The sequence below is a fragment of the Acanthochromis polyacanthus genome, chromosome 23 (genome assembly GCF_021347895.1).
Source record: "Acanthochromis polyacanthus isolate Apoly-LR-REF ecotype Palm Island chromosome 23, KAUST_Apoly_ChrSc, whole genome shotgun sequence".
Classification (NCBI taxonomy): Eukaryota; Metazoa; Chordata; class Actinopteri; family Pomacentridae; genus Acanthochromis; species Acanthochromis polyacanthus.
Window position 1 is genome coordinate 7918416 of NC_067135.1, and position 13105 is coordinate 7931520.

At 41.8% G+C, this 13105-nt stretch overlaps 1 protein-coding gene across 5 annotated transcripts in view; it reads left to right on the forward strand.

Annotated features, from left to right (window-relative positions):
- Positions 1–784: 784 nt before the first annotated feature.
- Positions 785–13105, forward strand: part of LOC110962325 (sodium/calcium exchanger 1-like) — a 129427-nt gene continuing 117106 nt past the window's right edge. For 3 of the 5 annotated variants that reach the window (XR_002596427.2, XR_002596426.2, XR_002596428.2), the window contains exon 1: positions 791–883. The gene's annotated coding sequence lies outside the window, so the exon portion shown is untranslated. Of the gene's footprint in view, positions 901–13105 lie in introns of all 5 variants that reach the window. The other 2 variants (XM_022210259.2, XM_051943685.1) reach the window with 2 other exon arrangements.

Consider the following 13105-nt stretch of genomic DNA (forward strand, 5'->3'; position numbering starts at 1 on the left):
TATAATTCATTCTGTTCCAATGTCACTTTAAAATTACACTGTTAAATATGTTTAAATGAGCTAAAAATATAATTAAACATATATTTGACATTATTTTAATATTTGTAATATATTTTGTCTCGTAGCCTTGTTGCCAAACTTTCTGGGTTTTTTTTGGTTTTCCTTAAATGGAATATGTTTTTACAGTGAAAAAAGACAAAGTTTTGGACTTTTGTGGTTTATTCCAGAGATCCGCACCACTGTGGATCTAGATAGACATATGGATGGATGGGTAATTTAATTATCCCCTTGGGAAATTTTAGGTATCCACCTTATCAGTAAGTTAACAAAACAATGACAGTAAACCTTTAAAAAAATACAGTATGAAACAGTTTTTACAGTGTGTTTTAGCCACAGCCTTGAACTTGTAGGAGGCTTTGCTCTTTTCTCCGTTCATCTTTTTTCATCTTCTTTTTCACCTCTGCTGATTCTTCTCTTCTATTCTGCTGCTTTGCTTCACATCCATCCTTTGCCCTCCAGCGCACAGTTGCGCACAAACACACTCTCGGTCCGTCTCTCTGTCCTCATCCCTCCACTCCTGCTTATCCTCCCTACTCCCTCCTCTCCATCCAGTTGTTGTGCTTAAGAAAGAGAAGGAAAGAAAGAGGAGGCTGATGCTCGTTTTCCAGAGAGAGAGTGAGACCGAAGAGGGCGCAAGAGCGCGGGAGTGAGCCAGCGGGGTGAAGTGCGCCTGCTCCGTCGCCGCCGCTGCTTCACGGGAGGAGAGAGGTTTATTCAGCTGCTGAATGAGGGAAGGAACGGAGGGAAGGATGAACAGATAGAGGGACCAGTCAGTGACTCAATGAACGGATCCCGACCGCGGCTTTTCCAGAGTACCGAACCGGTGAGGAGACACAGAACGTGCGTGTGCGTGACTGTTGGTTACCGCTGTGGATGTATTTATTCTGTTTTCCCTGCGTGTGTGTGCCAACAGAAGAAGTGTGCAGGCATGTTGTGCGTGAGGTGCAATCACTTTGACAGTTGCCTTAATTGCAGCGGGTGGTGGCATTTGCGCAGATCGGTGCGTAAACACGGTGCAAAACACCGGAGGATGGATGGGGAAGGAAGCCGGCGTGCCCTGCATGACCGGGGAAGAAGGGAGGCTCTCTCAGGTGTGTGCGGCACCGCAGAGCCCTGCCTCGGCTCCGTCCAGTCCCGCTCCAATTAGGCATTTGTCCAGCGCACAGTCTCCTCCGCTGAGAAACGACGTGTACGTGCGTAAACCGGAGATCTTGACCGGCGCCAGCTGAGCAGACCGAGGCTCTGCTTTGAGCTGGAGAGGGAGACCACTTTGTGGCATCTCCCCCAAACCTCTGCAGATCTCCGGGGGTATAACCCTGCCGAGAGGTGGCCGGTGTGGGAGCAGGAGATGGGGTTAGGGATGGTCTCACAGAAGCCGCTTTTGCACACAGGGTCAGAGTGCACCAGAGGAATGGATGGAGGGGGAGAATTACTGCTAAATTGCAAAACACGTGGAATAAATGTGATGAAATTGAAACTGGAAAGCAGAATTGTTGAAGATGGATTCTTTTCATGCAACAACCTATCTTAGTGCGGTTTGTGTTTGGATGGATGCTTTTGGTGGGAGTTTGGATGATGATGGTGAGACTTTAGATGATTAAAGCTTAACTAATGGCAGAATAACTGAGATGAGGGTAATGACGGTGCCAGTGATATTGATAATAATGGTGGTTTTCTGGATGTCATGGCAGCAGGATGATGATGACTTTTCCAACTACAGTAAATAATTAACCTGAAGATATGTTGGTCTTCAATAATTCAAGCAGACAAGCTGTCTAAATAGACAAAGGCTATCACTGAATATGCATATCTCAATCCATTTTCAGCTTACATCAGCAGTAATGAGTCTTTGTGTTAAGCAGCTTGGTGCCGTCTAGCTGCCATCCAGTGGATTTTTCCTGACTGGAGGAGCTGGCGTGTCTGCAGGCAGGTGATAGAACGTTTTGGACAGTCCAGACATGCAAAGCTGTCTTCAGGGTAAAAGAAAATGTTTCCTGGCAGCAAGATGAATTCATTTTCTTGAGTTAAGTTGCCATAAAGCTGTCTTGTTTGAGAAACAAGGTATTGACACAAGATGATGGTTTGTGGATGAGTCTGAGTGAATTTCCATGAAGATTCTTATTTAAAAAAGATGCCATCCCACCTCATTTTCTGCATGTTTGTGCTCTGAAATAACTCAACCAGAGAGTCCAGGTGTTTGAAGGTAAAATATTCATTTATTCATTATTTCCAGCAGACTAATCCCAGAAATGTCAATATTTATGCTGATTTGGTCAAGCTGTCACATTAATAGTTCCTCTGTGTTTGTGAAATCATACCACCTCCATACCTGCTAGGTCTGTGTGTTTACGCTGCTGCTAAAAATATCCGAGACTTTCTTTCTGTCTCTGTTTCCAGCGACTGTATCCTAAACTAATCCATTAATGACTTAAACAACGCACTCGCTTCCCCCACTGCTGAAGGTGGTAACCCACATCCCAGGCCGCTATTCTTGTCCATGTTAATCTGGTTATGTACGTCGCTGGCACTGACCTCTGGTTACTTGTGTTGTTGCTAGTAACTCTACCCAGAGAGCAACTTTCAGCATGGTACGTCTATCCGGTAGCTGAGAGGGATAGGAAAGTCCCTGTGGTCATAATCCTCTTCTGTGGTGTGGGTTTATTACATGCGCTTAGTGCCAGCAGGAGGGTTGTTAGTCCTGAAGATAGAACCCTTGTGTTGTGAATGGAAAGGCCGGATGACATAATCTTGACAACATAGGAAGGTGGACTTAAGAACACAGGAGCAGCATCATCTGCAAAGGTTACCATGCAGAAGAAAAATGACATTTGGTTTTAATTGAGTATTACATTTACACAGAAGGTCACGCTGTTACAAGTGGTCGGTGCTCCCTTGAGGTGACATCGGCTTTAACCTAACATTCAAATCACTAACCAATTATTTTTATGGCTTCCAGGGCTAAGTGTCCCCGATGGCAGTGACAGATTATTGATCCTGAAAGTCATAATTTTCAATACTGGCCATTGCCTTTATGGAGCCCCACAGTGTTCAATAAAACATCAATTTAAAACATATTGAGTGTTGTAAGTAGTTAGATGAATAAACTGTGTGAATAAATGAAGCAATTAATTGTGAAATAATTGAAGACAGAGCTGTTTTAGCATTCTCAGCCAGGAGAGACGATGAACTTTCTTCTTTACACAAGGGTACATGTGATGTAAATTTCATCATCCACCCAAGTTCTTGAAGGTTCATGTGGAACTTAAACGTCCAGCCCAGAAATTGACTGTCCAACATGTGCTAGGTGAACCAATGGTGCTTGAAATGAATACTTCTTAAATGAGAATTCTTGTTGCGCATAGAAACGTACCCCCTGTTTTCCCATCCAACTTTGAACTCTGTTTTTAAGACTTTCTAGTTGACTTCCCAGTAGCCTTCTAATCTTTTTCATCTTGTGTTTGGAAAGTGTCCTTTTTTCAAAGTCCACTCCATCTCCATCATTCGCTTGGACGGCTGTTTTCGGGATAATTGCAGGAGGCATTTTAATCTTGCTGGATCCTAACAGTGACTCGCCCCTGGAGGTTTAAAGCGTGGCCTCCTGCCTACAGGTTGATTAATTAAGTCACTACAACAATAGAATGTGAGAACAGTGATGTGTCGTAGTGTTCATCTGTTCTCCAAGTCACTGGCCCGTCTTGTTTTTTAACAGATTTTAAAACGGTGTTTGACATTCATGGAAAGTGCCCAGTATCTGCGGGCGCTGCCCAAACGCCACATCACATAGTGGTTTGTTGAACTGGAAGAGCGTGCACTGTGAGCAAAGACAGAAGTTTATGCGATCAAACTGTAGTCTATCAAACCCAACATTTAGCAGTCAGTACAGTCCTTTGAAATTACAGCATGAGTTAAAGCCTGATGTAGCAGGAGTCTGTTGGAAGTATAAAATGTGTCTACTTTACCGTGACCAAAGATAAATTTAAAATAGAAGCATTGCACCACTGTCAAGTATTACATTAAGTTAAATATTGTGCTAAAAAAAAAATCAATAATCACTTAGAGGACTGGAACAATACAGGCTTCAGATGTATTCTGGATGAAACACCTCTGAGTTTATAAGTCCTGTAAAGACGAGTGATGCCCACCTAATATCACCTTGGTTTCCCCTGCAGGGCCAAACAGGTTGGCTGGGCCTCCTCACATCATTCATTCCACTCAGTTCCCAATCACTCCCAAAGCATCACTTGAGGGATTCGTTTGACACGTTTATTGCCAAATGGTGGAACTTCCAAGCTGGGCAGCAGCTTCAGATGTACCAACAGTGATCTCACTTGCATGGAGGCCTGATTTGGCCCTCACACTTGTTTACCTCACTGAGGGAAAGTGGCTAAAGATGAACTGAGTTGTTCGTAGCCTCAAGAACAGAATGCGGCATGCAGCAGTTTGCTTCATCTTCATACTGACAATACACAGCAGCTCGACTGGAGAAAGTACTGTAGGACCGTGCACTTTAATGCTCTTCTCTTTGCATCACTTAGTATTTGTTGTTGGATCTCACTTCATTTATTACATGCCATGTTTAAAATTCATTCTGCAGGAACATATTAAATGAAGATTACCATGACTATTAAGTAAAGCCATGAACACTGATCATGACCAGCACTCTTTTAGATTGTGAGGATTATGAGGCTTTATATCTTATATAAATGTAGGAGTGTGAGGCCACAGAAAGGAGCGTTACTGGAATAATCTACTTGAATGTCCTCATCACACTGGCATAATGAGAGCCGCATAGTTATTTCACCATATTTCTACATGCAAACGCCTACATTTAAATAAAAAACAATCGATAATAGAGAATTGGCCTGTAATTAATATCTTTTTCTTTGACTAAACAAGGTTTGATCTGTGCTGAAAACCTTTACTTTCCTACAAGATTCTCTAGCTGCCCATCCCCTACGCCAGGACCGTCAAGATGGTGAATAAAGCAAAGAATATGTTGGTTCATGCCACTGTGAGTCAATCTGCTACCTAAAAATACTTAAAAAAAAATGTTATGTACATATGGTCATTTTGAACATGATAGAAGTAATGTCGTGAGCAAAATGTGCAGCCAATGCCATGGCTGAGAGTCTCCACAGTAAATCAGACCAGTCAACATTCAGTTATGAAACAAAATCAGGGCTCCATGTCACTTTCTGACCCATTTCTTTCCCTATCTTTATCCATCCGTCCAACCATGCCATCTGTGCCATCTGAACAGGAGCGTTTGATCCCCAAAGATGCTTTTGGGGAAACCCAGTGAGAGTACAAAGGGAAACCCAGTGAAACAGCCAAGTTTCTCAGGTTTCTACGTTTTATATCCTCTACATTTGCACTCATTCTGGAGTTATTAGACCCAAAAGTACAAGTTAAAATAAAAATATTTTGTATCTGAATTAAGACAGTTGTAAAACGGTTTCATGTGGATGTAGTGAAGCTGAGCAGCTCCCGATGACATTGCCAATTGCTGATAGCGCTGTTTCTCGATCACACCAATGCTCATTAGTCAAATGTAGAGCAATCCATTGAAGCTTAGGTAGAGATAGTGGATCTTCAATGGAAAATTAATGTATGATCGAGATCTGTATAGGTTTACCTGATACAGGCAGAGGGAAAAGTGAGGGCACAAATCTGTAGTGTAAAGTTAAAAATTGTCCAACATTTGACCGTACCCTTTCTTACATCACAAGTCATTTAGATGCTTTATATGTGCTGCCTTCAAGGGAACAACACTGAGTTAGAGCAGCCTCTGTAGCTATTACAGGATATGATAAATGCTTAAATGGCTGTCGTAGCACAAGTATCAAAGGGTGGATGGAATAAAAGTTACATTTGAGCTACTTACAGGTTAGGCTACCGCACTGTGCCAGTGAACACAGTGGGTAGACATGGGACGGGATTTCTGGAGAATTTGGAGCTTCCCATTGGGTTTTGGCTCAGTAAATGGAAAGCACCTCCAAGGTCCTGCAGCGACTACTTCAATATAGCTCTGTCTATGATGAACTATAAAAGTTTGGATGGCCGGGAATCTCCTTGTACTTTCTCTCCTCGTTTGTTTTACGTACCAGTTGTTTTCCAGCTTTTGGTCATACAAGACCAAGTAAAGCTCTGACAGCAAAACCCCTAAGTGTGCTGAATCGAGTTTGCATTGTTGATTGTAAATTATACTGTTCTTTCTCGATCCTAAGGCCTAATGTCCATGTTGGAGTTGATTTTAACATCCTATTTAAAAAAAAAATAGTTACTGGTTTACATTAGAGGCCACACTTGGCTGCTGGCGGATGATTCCTTTGCAGAATTACTTGTAGACGTCAACTTTCCTGGACCTCTTGACCAGATCGTGTCGTTGATCTTGAATGATTAGCTGCCGTCTCACATGACTGCTGCTGCTTCTCAGTCAACCAACATCATCCAGTACACAATTATAGGTTTTCTTGAAAATCCAAAAATGTGCATTGATTCCTACAAAAGTTAACGCAGAAAAACTGACGGACACACTTGATGGCACCTTCATCATCGTCAACCCACCAGATGATGTTTAAAGATGAGCCGGGCATTGATATGCAGAGAGCCTCGTCCTCCTGCTGCTAAGAATAGATAACACCAAGGTGGAGGGGAGCCATTTGTTTTATGACTAACCTCATTATACGACACACACACTTGCACTGCTGACATTGTGTGTGAAAGATTGTAACTACGTCTGTGTCTGTCTTCCTCTTTGTCTGTAGCCGTCTGTTTCTTGGTCTGAATTTGATCCGTCTGCGATGATTCACAGGGCAGACTGTCCTGAAGATGTTGCTGTTGTTGTCAGCGATGTTGTTGCCTTAAATTACATTTCAGAGATGGCTTGACGCTTGGCAGCATGAAACTCTGCTAAGTGGAGAAAAGTGGCAAAGGTGGTTATAATTTCTAAACGACAGATGAAGCGAGAGAAAGGGGAAGGGAAAAAATACAGCCCTGCTTCTGTCCTTTTTCTCGCTGCTCTCTGAGGCCAGATTCAGCACAATCTGCTCTTTTGAAATCATGAATGGGAGGCAAAGATGTGAAATGAACAATCACGGACTCATCCAACCAACTGTGAAAATGGGCACGGAGGAAGAATATATTGACCTTTCAATTCCCTTAAGCCGTAGGCCAATTTTTAGAATTTGTGCATGGAAAACAAACCCAAATTGAGCCAGTAAAAGCTGTACAAGTGCAAGGCCAAAATGAACAACCTGGAGGTCTGTGGATAAGAATTTGAAATACAATAAGTCTCCTGGTCCCCATCGCCGGCCCAGGAAGAAACTGTAGGAAGCAGCAACAGTAAATAACTCATCAGTGGACATTGGTGCAACTGAACCTGTTAAAAAATGTCTAAAGTGCAATAGAAATGAAGAACAGCAACTCATTTTAGCTTCAGTACGGTCCAGGTACTGTTTGAGAGCCAAGTGTGCTGCTGTCTGTGACCCTCTCAACATAGTAGAGGTGCTCGGTTGTGTTTCAATCACAGTTATGGCTCAGGTTTAAAGGGTTAAAGCTTCTCTGAATGGACAGGCTTGAATAGGACGGTTGAAGAAGGCAGTGTGTGCTCTTTTGAAAGGAGGAAAAAGCCGAATCAAGGAGAGTGTGAACCTCTTCAGAGTGGCTACTGACTGTGGAGAAGATAAAACACTTGTTTCGCAAGCACAGATTTATTTTCTGATGTTTTGCCTGCTCTCCGTGTGTCCCTCGACTTCTTTCCTTCCCTTTGCCTGCCCTGTTATTTCGTCTTGCTCTCCACCCTGATTGTGCTGCTTTCAGTCTTTAATTTTCTCCATGTCTCCTGTCTTCACGCCTGTCTCTTTCGCTCTCTGTCCTCTTTTCTGTTCGACTCTGGTCTGTCCCTCTTTTTCTCTTTCTGTGTAGATTGGTGCTAAAAATCATTTCCTGAGCAATTTAGACAAATGTTGCAATTACAGATCCATTCTGGGAATTGAAGTTTGTTTTTTTCCTTCCTTTTGCTAAAAGCATCCCTGGATTTCTGGCACATACCATTAGATGTAAATGTTCATAGCACTGTACAGTGGACAAATACCACACTTCTTGTATCATTTACCTTGTAGCATATGGGGTTCATTAATTAAAAAAATAGTGACATAAAAAATAATCCTCTTGTTATATTAGCAAAACTATAGGAAAGTTAAGCAACGTAAGAAATGCCACTAGAGGTCTTAACCTGTGCTGTTTAAAACGCATCTCTGCTAATTCTGTGTACAGAATAACATGCTAAATTCAGAGCAAGATATAGTCTAGCTGCTATATGTGGCTATGTATTTAGTAAAATAAGAAATCACTGAAGAAGAGAACAAAATCTACAAACAAAATCTATGCAAGCATGATGGTCCAATCAGCAACAGAGGCCTCCACTTTTAAATAAAAATGCAGAGTAGCAGTCAAAACATGGAGCATCAAATGCATGATACAGCCGTAATATTACAACCAGTGCAGAAATGAATGCGTTTGTCACATTCCAGCACAAGTTAGCAGTATGAAAATGTTCATGTGCTGCATTATAGCTGCTCAGATGCAACACATATGATGATATACTAAAAACCAAAACGGTTCTGTGTGGGTTGTATTTTGGTTGAATCCATTCTATAATTAGCAAACTTTCAAGAGAGTGATATTATTCCCACACAATCGATAAAGTAAGGCTAGAAGAATAGAGAATTAAATTTAGTTTTTGGCCACTATGGGACAGTAGAACAAGCAGTTAACTGAATATATAAAGTTGATTGAACAGCTGTTTACACACACGGCAGACATAAAATATAATTAGCACTCATTTGGAGTCATGTTGTTGGCCAACTGATGAACATAAATGCAGAATTGGCTCTGCTTTTAGCCCTTTTTGCCTCTACCAATACTCAAGGGAAATAGCTTATTCTTTAGCAGCTTAATGTTCAACTGTGTTGTGGATTTTTTCATCTGCTGTTTGGTGCAAAGTTCATTTAAAATTTTTCAGTCAACCCAATAAATCTGCAATATGCAAGGTTTTAAATCTAAACATAATATTAATGACAGAAAACGGTTATCTGCTACAGATAGAGGGAATAGCGTAATGGCTTCCTTAACAAAAACCTGTTACTGCATGTGAGTCCCTCCCGTTGAAACTGTTGGCTTCTAAAAAGACAGACAGTCCAGCATCTTACTGGTGCCTTAAAAACCCAGACAATTTCAAAATAAAATATTTTATTTTTGTTGCTCATCTAATTTATGTGCACTTGTCTCATTTTAGCTCTATTGCAGTTTTGAATTTCTCCTCTGCTACTCTTTCTTTGCTCATGTTTTTGTTGATTCTCATGTACCAAACCTTACTGCTTTTATGTGTAAATGTGCAAAGAGAAAGGGCAAATGTTTGTTTTGGTCTTAGATGCTGCTTTAGTGTCATCAATATTTCTGAATGCTGCACAGAGAACCTAAACAATAAGCTAAGAAACTGCTAATATGCTCTACAGACTTTAGAGGAACTGGATGATAATTCCCTCTGAACTTCTGGCTTTGCTGCAACTAGCGACACCTTTCAAATACACATGGTAATTTTACCCTTTGGTAATATAAAAATATTGATTAGTGCAGCTTTAATATCCTGGTTTTTCTTGGGGAAAGGCTGATGTATCCCCAGAAAGTAATAATTCCACAATCACAGATAACCTTCAGCCCGAATCGCAATGTAGAGCTATAATGCAAAACCTATACAGAGAGATGATGAGGCTTCCAGCACTGCTGTGTGATTTATTATGATGGAAGAACAGTTTTCGATATCTTTCCCCTCTTATTTTGCTCTAACTTTAATTTCCTTCCTCATATACAGTTGTTCCCACATCTTTCCACTGATTACCTCTTCCCTCATCAGCTTCACTCCTGTCTGGATCCTTTCACATCCCCAAATCCCCTCTTCTTTATCTCTGTCTCACAGTCATCTCCCCCCTCTCTGACCCCTGTTTCCAGACTCACCCCATTACTCCTTTCGGACTCCTCACCTCCCTCTCTCCATCCTTCCCTTGTCTGTCACTCCCCTCCTGGCTTGTATACTGCCTTTATCCCCTCTGCCTGACCTCTCACCAGCCCCCTCTTTGCCCAATTCCCACAATAACTCCCGTATGTCCTTATTGCTGTTGCTTCCTGCTCAGCTCAACATCCCAATGAATCAGTAGATTGCCTGCCCTGCACCACTGTATCTGACGTTACATTTCCTAATATACTTACCCGTTTTGTTCTGGTCTTCCCTGCCCTGTTTTTATTCATTTTTACTTTTATATCCTTCTGTTGACCCCCTTTTCTTCAATTCATTTGTGTGTAATCTGTCACAGAAGCATAAACCCAAACCTGGCTTATGTAATCTGATAAGAATACACACACACACACACACACACACACACACACACACACACACACACACACACACACACACACACACACACACACACACACACACACACACATGCAAGCTGTCTAGCTACGTTGCATGCATGACTGCAGGTTGGTGAGGTCAGCATGCGATGTGCATGTGTGACGGCGTGTTCACGAGTGCATGCATGTGTGATTGTGAAATCTTGCAAGTGTCAGCTTCACTGGACCGGCTGGTGTGTGTCTGTGTGTGTGAAGGAGGCACTGCGATTTTCTGATTGGATTAAAGAAGGGATGAGGATCATAAGTAAAGCAGAGATAAATGGGAAAACACTAAAAAATAAATGAAGTGGATGACAGGAGCTCCTAAATACCCATAATCCACTCTGTTTTCAAGCTATTGCCTCTCTGTGTATTATTCTATTCAATGCCCAGCGTGTCTCTCTTTTTTTAAACACTCACACCAAATATAGCACTTCAGTGCAATCTCGCATCCACTGGTCTAGTTTTTGTGCTTTGTTTGTCGAGGTTTCGTGTCCTTTCGGAAGCCCTCAGACTTCAGTGTGACCGATCTCCAAAGGGCACGAGTGTCAGCGTGAATCTGAAAATAAAGCGGCGTTTTCCTCCATTTCCGGAAATAATGGACTCTTTTTTTGAAAGCGCGTTTGGAGCGTTTCCGTCGGCTTCACCGCGTTGCTCCCGTCAAGTAACGAAAGGCCAGTGTGGGGGTTTTATTAGACGGGAAGAGCTCTGAGCTAATGAAACACTCACTTCCATTTAACGTCATTAGTTTTACCACAGCTCTGTCGCTCTCATTTCCTGAACACAAACAAATCAAACACAGTCGTGTTATCCATCTGCTCTGTTATCAAACTGTACCGCTTCTTGGCATCATCCACAGACCCGCACACTCACCTCCTTTTGGCATTCATTCGAAGAAGCAGTAATTTCTCATCACCGCAGGGGTATTTACTTTTGAAATTAAAGAAATGGAGGAGAAAGGGAGCATGCGACTGCCAACACTTTATGAATATGGCGGAGCCAAAGGACTTGTAAAGTACACTTGTTTCTTAGCTGGAGGGAAGCGGCGACGAGGCAGTGGAGCTGGAATGATGAAAATAAGATTTGGGGGGGAATAAAAAGAAGTGGATGAAAGGAGATGAGAGATTAAGGGAACAGAACTGAGGAGTTAATCACATTGCAGTAAAATAAAGAAATGAAAGTGACAGATGAGGACGGCGATTCATCGAGCTGCCTTTAAAATCCTCAAATTTTACCCTTTTTGCTCAAATACTGTACTTTATTACACATTTGATGTACTTGTATTGCCATTTTATGTTAGCTTACACTTTTATTTCATTGAAATGGTTTAATAGAATGCTATAAATATTTGTAAATCTATCTGATTAGGTTATAAAATACATGTTTTTAAAAAGCATTTGAGTCATTTCCCCTCTAAACTCCTCACTTGATTGGCACCTCACACACTGAACAGCAGCCTTTAAAGAAAAGAACTGCACACACATTTGCGTGTCAGATGTTTGGTTTCTTTGCTCTTTCTACTCCCTGCAGATATATCTAATGACGCCTTGGAGGGCCCGCCGTCCAGAGGTTGTGACCCACTGGACTAAACTGCCACATTTAGTGCGGATGCAACGGATCATAAAGCTCTCAGTTCAGGGCTTTTGAGTCACGGATTGCATCACTTTTCAGATCAGCTTTGAACACAAAACTGCTTTGTATCTCGTCTCAGTAACTCTGCACTGAGATTTGGGGGAATTGTCCCTCAGTGAGACGGTGTGTTTTCACTGCCTTTTTGTCCCTAAGCAGGATTACGCCAAAACTACCAGGACGAATTTCATGAAACTTAGCCAGAGATGGAGCACGGCCAATGAAATTATGGTGCAGAACTGGATCACTTTCTTTAAAAATGAGACGAGGCACTGGTCTTGGTGTAGCACTGTGTTTTCTGACTGCCATTGTAGTTGCTTTAAATACTAACAGCAGCAGTAACACTTTATTTCACAGTATTATGGTGAAACCTAATTAATTAGCAATTTATCGGCAGTTTGCATGCTTGTTGACCCATGCACGTAGGTCTGAATAGTACATTACACAACTAACATTCATTTAAAACTAAAACCTTGACCCGCTACAACAGTAAAATGCTACGCAGCAGTTAATGCATCAGTTATTTATAATCTTATGTCTTTTAAGATAATATATCACTTGTAAAGGCCCTTTAATAATGCATTTTTGCTGCTCTAATTGTATGTTCACTTAAGTAGGATACTGCATGCAGGATTTTGCTTGCATTAATGCGTTTCACATAGTTTACTCTTATTAGATCTGAGTACTCCTTCCACCACTGCCCTTTAAATAGCAGTAGAACATTTTGCCCATATGCCCCCAACAAACTTCCCCTTCCTTACTGTTGTTGTCTCTTGCATTTACCAAAGAACTTGCCGATTCATAAACAAGTCAACTTGGCTAAATCCCCGCTTTGTAAAGCTCTGTTCATAAAGTGATAGCTGGTCCGCTCAGATCTGGCTTCCTTTTCCCGTTTGCAGCTACATTTGGAAGTCACTTGGACTAAAGGCTTCGGCTGCTCCGAAAGGCTTTGACGTAAAAATGG